Below are 12,512 nucleotides of genomic sequence, written 5' to 3' on the forward strand. Positions count from 1 at the left end.
TGTCCAATAACTTATCTAGTTATTTGTAGTTTTAGCTTATATTTATGTATCATAATTTAACATGTTATAATTATCATGTCTAACATATTTTCTTAGTTGTTAAACACTGTTATTCTCCTTTACATATAATCAACCTTTCTGGTATAGTATTTTGTTGAGGTCTTTTTATAGGGTTTATTATAGCTGATCATTAGTTGCTCTATATCAGTGTTTTTCAACCTTTGTTGTGCAAAGGCACACTTTTTTCATGAAAAAAAAAAAAAAACAAAAAACCAGGAGGCACACCATTAGAAAATGTTAAAAAAATTAACTCTGTGACTATATTGACTTTAAAGTATATATAATAAGTAATTATTTTATAATTACCTTATTATAAAATAATAAAATATTTTATAGTGATTGGTCTATTTGTGAGCCAAATCAGCATATTATGAATGAAATTGGAATTTTTACCACACCACACCAGACAATATCTCACAGCACACTGTGCCGTGGCATAGTAGTTGAAAAACGCTGCTCTATATGTAGTAATCATTGCACAAATCCCTTTCTTCTCAGATATGATCATGACTAAGAATTCTTTTTGTACTGAATATAGTTAACTAAAATGAAGTAAAATAAACAAATAATTAAAATAAATATTTAATGTAATTTCTTCCAACTTATAAGACTTAAATGCAGTTTTTTATTTATTATCTAATTATTGCTCCTATTCCCAGTTTACAAAGATTGGTTGGTTTTCTCAATGCCTTTTTAGATGACTGTCCAGTTTATTTATGAGAAGTGTCATATATTGAATTTATCATCAGATTATCAGGTTATTTTCTTTTATGTTTTTGCTTGCATCTAATCTACCTAAATATTGTGCTGGTCCAGAAGCATACACATCAAAATTTGAAAGATACAGAGAAGATTAGAATGCCCCCTGTGCAAGGAAACATTCATGAAGTATTCTATTTCTTTATGAGAGAATGTAGAAGAAATGGATAAATTATTGAATTCATATAATGTTCCCAAATTGAATCAAGATAATTTGGAATGCCTGGACTATCACTATGAAGGAAGGGTGAGTAGGAATCAAAAATCTCCCCCAAACCCCAAACCTGCCCCGAGATGGGCCCAGATAGATTCACTAGTGAATTTTTTCTGACTTTCAGAGAGAATCTATTGCCTAATATTTTCAAATTCACCCAGGAAATTCAAAAGCAGAAACACTCCAAAGAGTTTATATGAAGTCAACTTTAGCATTATACTAAAATGAGAGAGAACATAAACACACCCCAAAAATTTTCAAGTCATTATCCTTGATAAAAAACAAATGTGAAGATCATTAAAAAATACTTGCAAATAGAATCAGAAAATTAATCAAGAAGATCAAACATCATGGGCAAATAGGATTCATATTTGAGATGCAAGGATGGTTTAATGTACACATCACTATTATACACCATATCAAGAAAAGAATAAAATGAAAATCATATAATTATATAAATAGTTGTAGAGAAAGCATTTTACAAGATCCAGCACTTGTTCTAATAAAAACTCTTAACAAAATGGATGTTAAGATACTTTCCTCAGTATAGTCAAAGCCATTTACAACAAGTTCACAGCAAACACGAAAATGAGGTAAAGCTAAAACCTTTCCCAAAAGAACTTTCACAGACAAGTTTGTCTTCTCTCATCACATCTATCAATATGGTACCAGAAGTACTTGTCATAGCAATTAATCAAGGAAAGGATATCAAAGGCATCTAGATAGAAAAGGGAAGAACTAAAGCTCTTACTATTTACAGGTGAAATGACACTTCACTCAGAAAACCTTAAAGATATAATCAAAAACAATCTAGTAATAATAGATCTCTAATGTCAATTGCCAGCTATAATAAGTTTATATATACAAACAAGTTCTTAAGGAATAGAGATAAGAACACAACATTTTATACTGCAGTGAGCTCTTACATCCTTAACACTTGGCATAGTGGCCTGGCTTAGACTTCTGTTTATCGGACACCATCACCAGGAATAAAAATACTACCAAAGAAGACACCACCTTGCCATGGTACTGACTTACTCCAAAGTCAGTCCTTATGACAGACACCCTGACCACCTAGAAACAGCATTAGTCTTCTTTCAGGGCAGAATTCTCTCCAATGCTACCTAATAGTGAGATGAAACCAGAAGATGCTACACGCCACCCGGATTAATACATAGAACCTGTACAGAAACCATGATCTATAACTACAGAAACCTGACAGCAACAACTGTGAGGGTGAAGATATGTTTCTGGGATCACAGAGAAAGAATAAGGCATTCAAAAACATAGCATCCCTAGAGCCTGGAGTCGGTCTTACGCCAAAATATTTCAGGATTAAGGTTTTTGATATTAGGCCAAAGGTTGTTGCCTTCCAGTCTCTTCCATATTTTGCTATGCCTATGCAAACAACAACTGCCAAAGACACACATATTTTTTTAGTGTATCTCATATCTTTTTTTTATATTTTATTTAAACACCTTGATTACATACATGATTGTGTTTGGGTTTCAGTCATGTAAAGAACACCACCCATCACCAGTGCAACATTCCCATCACCAATGTCCCAAATCTCCCTTCTCCCCACCCGACCCCCGCCTGTACTCTAGACAGGCTTTCCATTTCCCTCATACATTCTCATTATTAGGACAGTTCAAAATGTAGTTATTTCTCTAACTAAACTCATCACTCTTTGTGGTGAGCTTCCCGAGGTGAGTTGGAACTTCCAGCTCTTTTCTCTTTTGTGTCTGAAAATTATTATTGCAAGAATGTCTTTCATTTTTCTTAAGTTTCCAGAGTCTTGCTATGGTAAATAGTGCTGCAATGAATATAGGTGTAAGGAAGAGGTTTTTGTATTGTATTTTTGTGCTCCTAGGGAATATTCCTAGGAGTGGTATAGCTGGATCGTATGGGAGCTCGATTTCCAGTTTTTGGAGGAAACTTCATATCACTTTCCATAAAGGTTGAACTAGACGGCATTCCCACCAGCAGTGGGATAAGAGTTCCTTTCTCTCCACATCCCTGCCAACACTGTTTATTCTCATTCTTTGTGATGTGTGCCATTCTATGTGGTGTGAGGTGGTATCTCATCGTTGTTTTGATTTTGATTTGCATCGCCCTGATGATTAGTGATGTGGAGCATTTTTTTGTGTCTTTTGGCCCTTTGTATTTCTCTTTTGTCAAAGTGTCTGTTCATTTCTTCTCCCCATTTTTTTGATGGGATTAGATTTTTTTTTCTTGTAAAGTTCTGTCAGTGCCTTGTATATTTTGGAGATTAGCCCCTTATCTGATGGGTATTGGGTGAATAGTTTCTCCCACTCAGTGGGTGGCTCTTGTATCCTGGGCACTATTTCCTTTTAGGTGCAGAAGCTTCTCAGCTTAATATATTCCCATCTGTTAATCTCTGCTTTCACTTGCTTGGAGAGTGCAGTTTCCTCCTTGAATATGCCTTTAGTCTCAATGTCCTGGAGTGTTTTGCCTATGTGTTGTTCTATATATTTTATGGTTTTGGGTCAGATATCGAGGTCTTTAATCCATTTGGATTTTACCTTCTTGCATGATGTTAGCTGGGGGTCTAAGTTCAATTTTTTGCAAGTGGCTATCCAGTTGTGCCAACACCACTTGTTGAAGAGGCTTTCCCTGCTCCATTTAGGATTTCCTGCTCCTTTATAAAAATTAGGTGATTGTATGTCTGGGGAACATTTTCTGAGTATTCAAGCCTATTCCACTGTTGTGAGGGCCTGTACTTATTCCAATGCCATGCTGTTTTGATAACTATTGCTTTGTAGTACAGTTTAAAGTTGGGGAAAGTAATTCCTCCCATATTCTTTTTCTCAATGATTTCTTTAGCTATTCTAGGGTGTTTATTGTTCCAAACGAATTTTAAAAGTGCCTGATCCACTTCTTTGAAGAATGTCATGGGTATCTTTAGAGGGATAGCATTAAATCTGTATAATGCCTTCAGGAGTATTGCCATTTTGATGATATTAATCCTGCCAATCCATGAGCAGGGTATGTGTTTCCATTTCCGCATGTCCTCTCTTATTTCTTGGAGCAGAGTTTTATAGTTTTCTTTGTATAGGTCCTTCACATTTTTAGTCAAGTTGATTCCAAGATATTTGAGTTTGTGTGGCACTATTGTGAATGGGGTTGTTTTCTTAATGTCCATTTCTTCCTTATTACTATTGGTGTATGGAAAGGCCATTGATTTTTGTGTGTTAATTTTGTAGCCTGCCACCTTGCTATATGAGTCTATTGTTTCTAGAAGCTTTTTGGTAGAGTCTTTAGGGTTTTCTAAGTAGAGTATCAGGTCATCTGCAAACAGTGAGAGCTTGACTTCTTCCTTTCCTATCTGGATTACCTTGATATCTTTTTCTTGTCTGATCGCTATAGGAAGCACTTTCAGTACTATGTCTAAGAGGAGTGATGAGAGCGGACAGCCTTGTATTGTACAAGAATTTAGAGGAAAGGCTTTTAGTTTTACTTCATTGAGGATAATATTTGCCATTGGCTTGTGGTAGATGGCTTCAACTAGATTGAGAAATGTTCCTTTCATTCCCGTCTTGCTGAGAGTTTTTACCAAGAATGGGTGTTGGACCTTATCAAATGCTTTCTCAGCGTTTATTGTTATGATCATGTGATTTTTATTTTTCTTCTTGTTGATGTTGTGTAGATGTTGATAGATTTATGGATGTTAAAGGCACATGAAAAAATGCTCCTCGTCACTAATCATCAGGGAGATGTAAATCAAATCAATGATGAGATACCATCTCACACCACAGCAATTGGCATACATCACAAAGAATGAGAAGAATCAGTGCTGGCGGGGATTTGGAGAGAAAGGAACTCTTATCCACTGCTGGTAGGAATGCCGTCTAGTCCAACCTCTATGGAAAGCTATATGGAGATACCTCCAAAATCTGGAAATTGAGCTCCCATTCGACCCAGCTTTTCCACTCCTAGGAATATATCCTAGGAACACAAGAATACAGTACAAAACCCTCTTCCTCACACCTATATTTATTGCAGCACTATTCACAATAACCAGGCTCTGAAAACAACCAAGCTGCCCTTCAACAGATGAATGGCTAAAGAAACTTGGGTACATATACACAATGGTATATTATGCAGCCATCAGGAGAGATGAAGTCATGACATTTTCCTATACATGGATGTACATGGAATCTATCATGCTGAGTGAAATAAGTCAGTGGGAGAGTGAGAGATGCAGATTAGTCTCACTCATCTATGGGTTTTAAGAAAAATAAAAGTCATTTTTGCAACAATCCTCAGAGACAATGAGAGGAGGTCTGGAACTTCCACCTCACTTCATGAAGATCACCACAAAGAATGGTGAGTGCAGTTATAGAAATAACTACACAGAGAAATACCATATTCATGTGAATGAGGGAACTGGAAAGCCTGTCTGGAGTACAGGTGGGGGTGGGGTGGGATGGAAGGAGATTTGGGAGATTGGTGGTGGGAATGTTGCACTGGTGAAGGGGGTTTTCTTTACACGACTGAAATCTAATCACAATCACATATGAAATCAAGATGTCTAAATAAAGAAAAAATGGCATGTATTTGAATAAAATGATCTTTCATGTAAGTGGAATATAAATGAGTATCCTTAGATAGATTTCCAAGCATATTATATGTTAATTTTGATAAAGGAGCTAAGAAATGTTACGTGGAACAAGGAAAACCTCTTCAAAAAGTGGTTCTGGGAAACCTAGTAAACTATGTGCATGAAACTGCATTCAGATCTCTTTTTGTCACCATGCAAAATGATCAAAATTAAGTGGATCAATGACCTTGATATCAACATAAAACCATATGGAATATAGTTGAACAGGATGGAATCTCCATGACATTAAAATGAAGTTATCTTCAAGAATGAAACAACTACTAGCTAACATTTGTTTAAATTAGAATATATTAAATTAAGAAGCTTTTGTACTTCAAAAGAAGCAAGAGATAGAATATAAAGCCTTCCCATATAATAGGAGAAAATATTCATCCAATACTCATTTGATAAGGGAATAATATATAAGACATAAAAGGCTTTAGTAAAGTTTAAAAATATTTTATCCCATTCGCTTATTTTCTCCTAACAAAACGAGGAGAAAAGATGGACATCCATTCTTTAAAGAGGAAAGACCTATGTTTTAAAGACACATGAGAAAATGCTTCAAAACATTAATCATCAGCAAGATGAAAATGAGAATGAGAGATTGGCACATATCAAGAAGAATAAAGAACAACCAATGCTAGCATAGATGAGATTGAAAGAAACTCCAATTCACTATTGGTAGGAATGAGATTCAACCATCATTTTTAGAAAATAATATGGATATTTTTTCCAAAAACTGGAAATTGAACTTCCATATGACCCGTAACATCTCTGCTATGAATGTCCCCTAGGAATCCAACAATACAATGCAGAAAAGGCATCTATGCTTCCATATTCACTGCAGCACTATTCATAATTTCCAATAAGTGGAAAATATTTATATTTCTGATAAGAGTTAAATAGATAAAGACAATGTAGTAAATCTGCACAATAAGATACTATTCAATTAGTAACAAACAAAGTCATTATATTTTCTTATACATGGATAAAATATGCATATATATGTTTATAGTAGTATGTTGAATGTAATGAGTCAGAGGGATATAGAATTAGAATAAATGCGCTCATTTGTAAGATATAAACCAAAATAATATGGTAGTAATACACAAAGAAAACAAAGATAAGAAACATGATGACTGGTTCATAGTAGGAAGCTTGCCACAAATTATTGAGGAATATAATAAATGCACCAAAGAGACTACTGTGATAATAATAGTTGAGAATGATCATCACTCTGAACAAGAACTGGGTGCTGAAAGGAAGTAAAGTGATCATATACACGACACCCGTCAGTAACCAAGTTGGAAACTAGGAATTAAATGGTTGGAGGTAGGGGGGTGTCTGCTGAGCATTCAAGGGGATGTCAGAGGGAAGGGCAGGAAGCAAACTGGGGACATTGTTGGTTGCAAATGTGCACTGGTGAAGAAATTTATATTGGGCATTATAAAACTGAAACTGAATCATGAAAAGCTTTATAAGTACATTTCAAATTTTTCAAAATAAAGTTTAAAAAAAAAAAGACTACCTGAATACCACAAATCTGGCAAGGCTTGTAGGTTTTAGAATCCATGTCTTTGTAAAAATTGTTATTTTTGTTTTATTTTTAATATATTTCGCTGCAAGTTATTGAATAGACTGTGTAAAAGAAAATAAATTAATTGAGATGAGAGTCCAAGAGAAACCAGAAATCACTCCTGATTTCAGAGCCAGAAATAGCTCCTAGCATCTTCAGGTATGGAAAACAAATAAACAAACAAACACAACTTCAAATTTGAGAGGACTAAAGAACTAACTATAAAGCTTTTCTTTTTGCCCAAAATTCATCTCTTTGAATCTTATCTATGTTGGTAGTCCTCCACAATTTTAGATGTGTTTTATTCCTAAATATATATTAACTTTTACTTGGTGGTATACTGAATAAAAAGATTGATGCATTCTTCCTTTATATATATGGAACTACAATACTACAATTCTTAATTTTTGCATTTTATTATTTATATATTGTTACTATACTCATATGTACTCAATTACAGATTGTGTACATTGCAAATTCTATCGTTTTCTCTTAAACTCAACTAAAACTTGATTTTATTATCAAAAAGTCTCTTTGCTATCTCTTCAGGTAAAAAAATGACCTACTAAGTTCAAACTGCTGATCATAATGTTAAATAAAAATAAATAGAATTCTTAGTCATCATCCCCAATATGAGTATTGTATCATATATTGGTATCAAATTTGACTTTAATTCAGGAGAATATCACATGATAAAATAACATAGGAGGCATGAATGCCAAATGCAAATGACCAAACACAAATTTTCAGGAGGAATATAATATACAATCAAAAAACTCAAACAAAATAGTTTTTACTTTAGAAAAGAATTTAAATCTTGCTACATTTACATATGTTGATAGAAAAACATGTAGCTGAATGACTGTCAGTACAGATGGATCTTTCTCTAAATGGATAAAATTTGGGAAGATTTTAATGATCCACTTTGCATTTCTTTTAATGAACAATATCAAAATGTTTACCTCAACAAAGTAATAAATTCGGAAAATCTTGAACTTGTATCTTTATTTTGGTTTCATGCTGATGTGTAAAATTACATAATTATTACAACTATAGGAAAGGGATATTCTTCACTACCAATTTTTGTGTGCGCCTATAGAAATATAGCAAAACAAGGAAATTTATACAGATGGGTTTATACTCATATCAATGGTATTACTTATAACACTTCAGGATATTAAATTATAAAAACAAATGCATTTTCAAGGATTATCATCAAAGTTATTTAAGCCTTGAAAAAATATTTTAGGCATTGTGATTTACAAAACTGTTAATAATAATGTTTCATCATAAAATGTTCAAACACTATACTCTAAGTGTCTACTTAATTTGGGTTATTTGCAATTCATGTTAGATATTTAAACTACTGTGATTTAACATTTACAATTGTATATAAATAAAGAACTGCAGATGATGTAACTGACTAGCCCAATAAGCTTCAAAAAAAAATCTAACATAAAATATACAGATTAATTTATGTGAAAGTACCAAGTGTATTACATTTTAACTGTAAGATCCATATTGTTATTTACATCAATAGTTATATTTACTAGTATCTTACCTTATTAGTTATATTTACTAATGTTTTGCCTTTTTAATGTACTCAGGCATAACTAACAAATATAGAATTTAATATGAAAATAGCAAGTTTGAATGTGAAGATTATAGTATCACAAGCCTCAAGATATTTTCTTATCTCAAGTATGTGAATTTTGGTGCTCATTGATGTCCAATGAACACCAAATGCCATTTAATTTTTGCAGGAATATATGAATATGCAAGGATTTTTACAGAATCAAAGCATTACTTATAGCAACCTTTACCATGTTCGTGACTGTAAATTTGAAATTAAGGTGAACTAAAATTTTAAGAAATTTCTTGAGAGAGATATAATAAAAATGTCTGTCACAGAAGCGAGCAGGGAATAGGGGAGATTAGAGGGCTAGAGAGAAACTGGAAACATTCATAGCATGAAATGTATATTGGTGAAGGATTGTACGTTGTATGATTGAAATTCAATCATGAACATCTTTGTAACTGTGAAAAAAATCTATAATGAACAACCTTGTAAACCAGGCTGTTTAAATAAAGTAGTTTTTAAAAATTTAAAAAAATTTAAAGAAATGTTATATCAACTATTTTATCTTGAACTTGTCAGAGATTAGTTATGGAAAAGTCCTTGTTTGAGCTAGACTTACAACTATGTTTTTAATCCCTAAACAAGATAGAGGAAATGAATAGGTCATTTTTAACATTTTTCTAACTTTAAGCTCATTTGTAGTGGCCTCAAGACTGAAGGTATAGCTCAAATCAATAGAGAAACAAAAAAACCTAAAAACTAGTTAGTCAATGTTTTTATTTGAAGTATTTGGAAATAGATGATAATCATAGTAGAAACATTCTCTGGCACTAATTCTTTGTTAATGTATTACTTAAGGCAAAATAATAGTAGGATATGTGATAAATACACACACACACACACACACACACACACACACACACATATATATATATATATATATATATATATATATATATATATATATATGTAAAACTTGTAGATTTCATTGTTTGGTGTTTGGTGTGCTACACTCAGCAGAGCTCAGCATGTATTACTGGCTCTACACAAGATGTATCACCTCTTCTGGGCTGAGGGACAATATGGTGTTTCTTGAATTGAACCTGGGTTAGTCACTTACTGGGTTAGATACTTTATACACTATTTTATATCTGAGTCCCTCCAATATTTAAATTTTAGCTAATGTTCAACCAGTCTTACACATCCAGCTTTGATTTATTTATATTTCCCTCTACTGCTAAGGCAGTCTTGTTTTTTTCCTTCTGTCATCCATCATACTTGCCTTCATTGACCAAAATATAACTTCTATCAGTTGCCTCTTATTGCATGCTTTCTGCAAATCAACAATCCATAAAAATAGCAAATCTATCTGTTAAGAAATTATTCAAATCGATGATCCAATTTAATTTGCTCGTCATCGTCATTGATCTCATATGACTATGAATCACTTTGTTGCCAAATGTGTATGTGTGAGTTTCAGTTAAAGTATGTTAAACATTGATTTTTTAAAAAGGTTTGGTATTCAACAATCAACGTGTTTAAATCAATGGGACATTATATTAGTTTTTAATATTTATGTCTAGATATGCAGCATTACCACATCACACCTACTACTACAAAAGTATTAATATCTGTCTACCTTATCTTTATGAATTTTCACTGATTTGAGTTTTTCTCTAATCCTTAGAAATTGTTAATATAGCCTTTAGACATTTTTAGATATTTTTTGCAAAGTAGTCTTTATTGAAACTTATATAAAAGGTCGTGAGGAGAGAAAAATAAGAACGTATTTATTTTAAAGAAAAACACTTCTATAATTGAAATAAGCAAACAAAAATACATAGACAAGTAAATAAATATAGAAACCAGCAAGTCATAAACATGTTCAAGGAAGAACACTACTAGGTTAAAGTACAAGTCAATAAATTTTTATAAAGCTCTTTTTTAAAATAAGCTCAAAGATTTTAGTGGTTATTTGTGCTGATATTTTGTAGAAGCATTTTAGCATGTGTAATTATTTTATATGGTATAAATAAAACAGGCAACAATGATATCTGTCTGCTTTTCATGCCTATCAGTGTAAAGAGGCATATGCAATTTTTAGAAGTATCTTTGTGATACAATATTAACCTCATTATTATGAGTTATTATTTATTATCACATGATGAGTATTTTTTATACATTTTAAACTTGTTTTAAAATGATAAAATTTCTTTTTTTATTTCTACTTAAGGAGTTACACCAGGTGATTCACGGGCTTTTTCTTGTCTCTGTGTTCAGAAATCACTTCTGATAGTACTTGGAAACTATATACAGTGCCAGGAATTGAACTCAAGTCAATGAAAGCAAGGCAAATGCATTACCAGCTATCCTATCTCTCTGATCAAATAATGATAAAATTTCTATGAAGATACCAGGTCATCAGGGAGATAGGTTTAACATTTTTTATCTGCTTTGAATTTCCTTATTGAATCTATACAGTATTGATTGCCCTTTCATTGACTCTAAAAAATGTATTTCCTTTACTTTTTGGTATTTAAAGCACTAAATATTCAATTTGCTTATCTATCCTTCTCTTCTTGAACAGTTTGTTTTTGCAATTAGGCATGTACATATGATGTACAAATGAATTATTCCATTTGAGAATATTACTTATTTTTTCTTAAGGCTGAAATAAATTGCAAAAAATTGGCTGAAAACAAATTTAATTCTTGTAGAGTTCTGGAGGTCAAATGTCTCATCTGGCTAAAATCAAATTATCAGCAGCTCTGCATTAATTCTATATACTCCAAGGGAAGATATATTTATTTGCCTCTAGTTTTCAGATACTTTAACATTCCTCTGCTTATGCTTCTGTCTTAAGTGTTGTAGCATTCTGACCTCTGCCTTCTCCTTCACACAGCTCTGAATCTATTCATCTGCTTCCCTCTCATGAGGGTCCTTATGATTACACTGAGCTCATCCAGATTATCCCAGATAATCTCTTATTCAAGAAATCTTTCACATCTCCAAAGGCCATGTCATCAAATAGCATAATATATTCTTCACAAGTTCCAGACTAGATATACTTTACATGTTTATGGAGATATCATTTTACCTAACATATAAATGTAATCAGTAGAGAACTTTCTATGTAGAATTTATATAAGAATAAAATAGGACCAGAGATTAATATATATAATAAGGGCCTTGCTACTTGCGTTTGATTCCTGAAACCCCATATTGTCTCCGGGCACCGCAAAGTATTTTCTGTAAGCATAGAATCAGGAGTAAGCCCTGCGTTTTGCCAGATGTGTCTCATCACCACCTCTGGATTTATCCCAGAATCAAATAAAATATATTGAATTTTCTTTCTTTCTTTTTTTTTTAAATATGGAACGCTTCACGAATTGGTGTGTCATCCTTGTGCAGGGGCCATGCTAATCTTCTCTGTATCGTTCCAATTTTAGTATATGTGCTGCCGAAGCGAGCACTGAATTTTCTGTATCAATATTTTATATTTTATAAAGTGAATTGTAACATAACTTGAGTGTCTTTTTTAATAATCCTGTTGAGTTTTGGTTATTTTCTGACATGTGTTCCTATTTATTTATAAATTTGCATGTATTTAAAAATATGTTACTCTGCTCTAAAATGTTTATTTGGGGACATTATATTAGTCAAAAATTTAATATTGGAAAAGTGAATAATTGATAAG

General features: G+C 32.6%; 1 non-coding gene and 1 pseudogene across 1 annotated transcript; one reads left to right on the forward strand and one right to left on the reverse strand.

Annotated features, from left to right (window-relative positions):
- The first annotated feature begins 864 nt into the window (after window positions 1-864).
- On the forward strand, window positions 865-963 carry LOC126007603 (uncharacterized; annotated as a pseudogene).
- Window positions 964-12,181: 11,218 nt separating this feature from the next.
- LOC126008305 (U6 spliceosomal RNA) lies at window positions 12,182-12,288 on the reverse strand. Its single transcript, XR_007495642.1, has one exon. It is a non-coding gene; the product is annotated as a U6 spliceosomal RNA (small nuclear RNA).
- Between the last annotated feature and the right edge of the window lie 224 nt (window positions 12,289-12,512).

Source organism: Suncus etruscus, chromosome 4 (assembly GCF_024139225.1).
Source record: "Suncus etruscus isolate mSunEtr1 chromosome 4, mSunEtr1.pri.cur, whole genome shotgun sequence".
NCBI classification, from domain to species: domain Eukaryota; kingdom Metazoa; phylum Chordata; class Mammalia; order Eulipotyphla; family Soricidae; genus Suncus; species Suncus etruscus.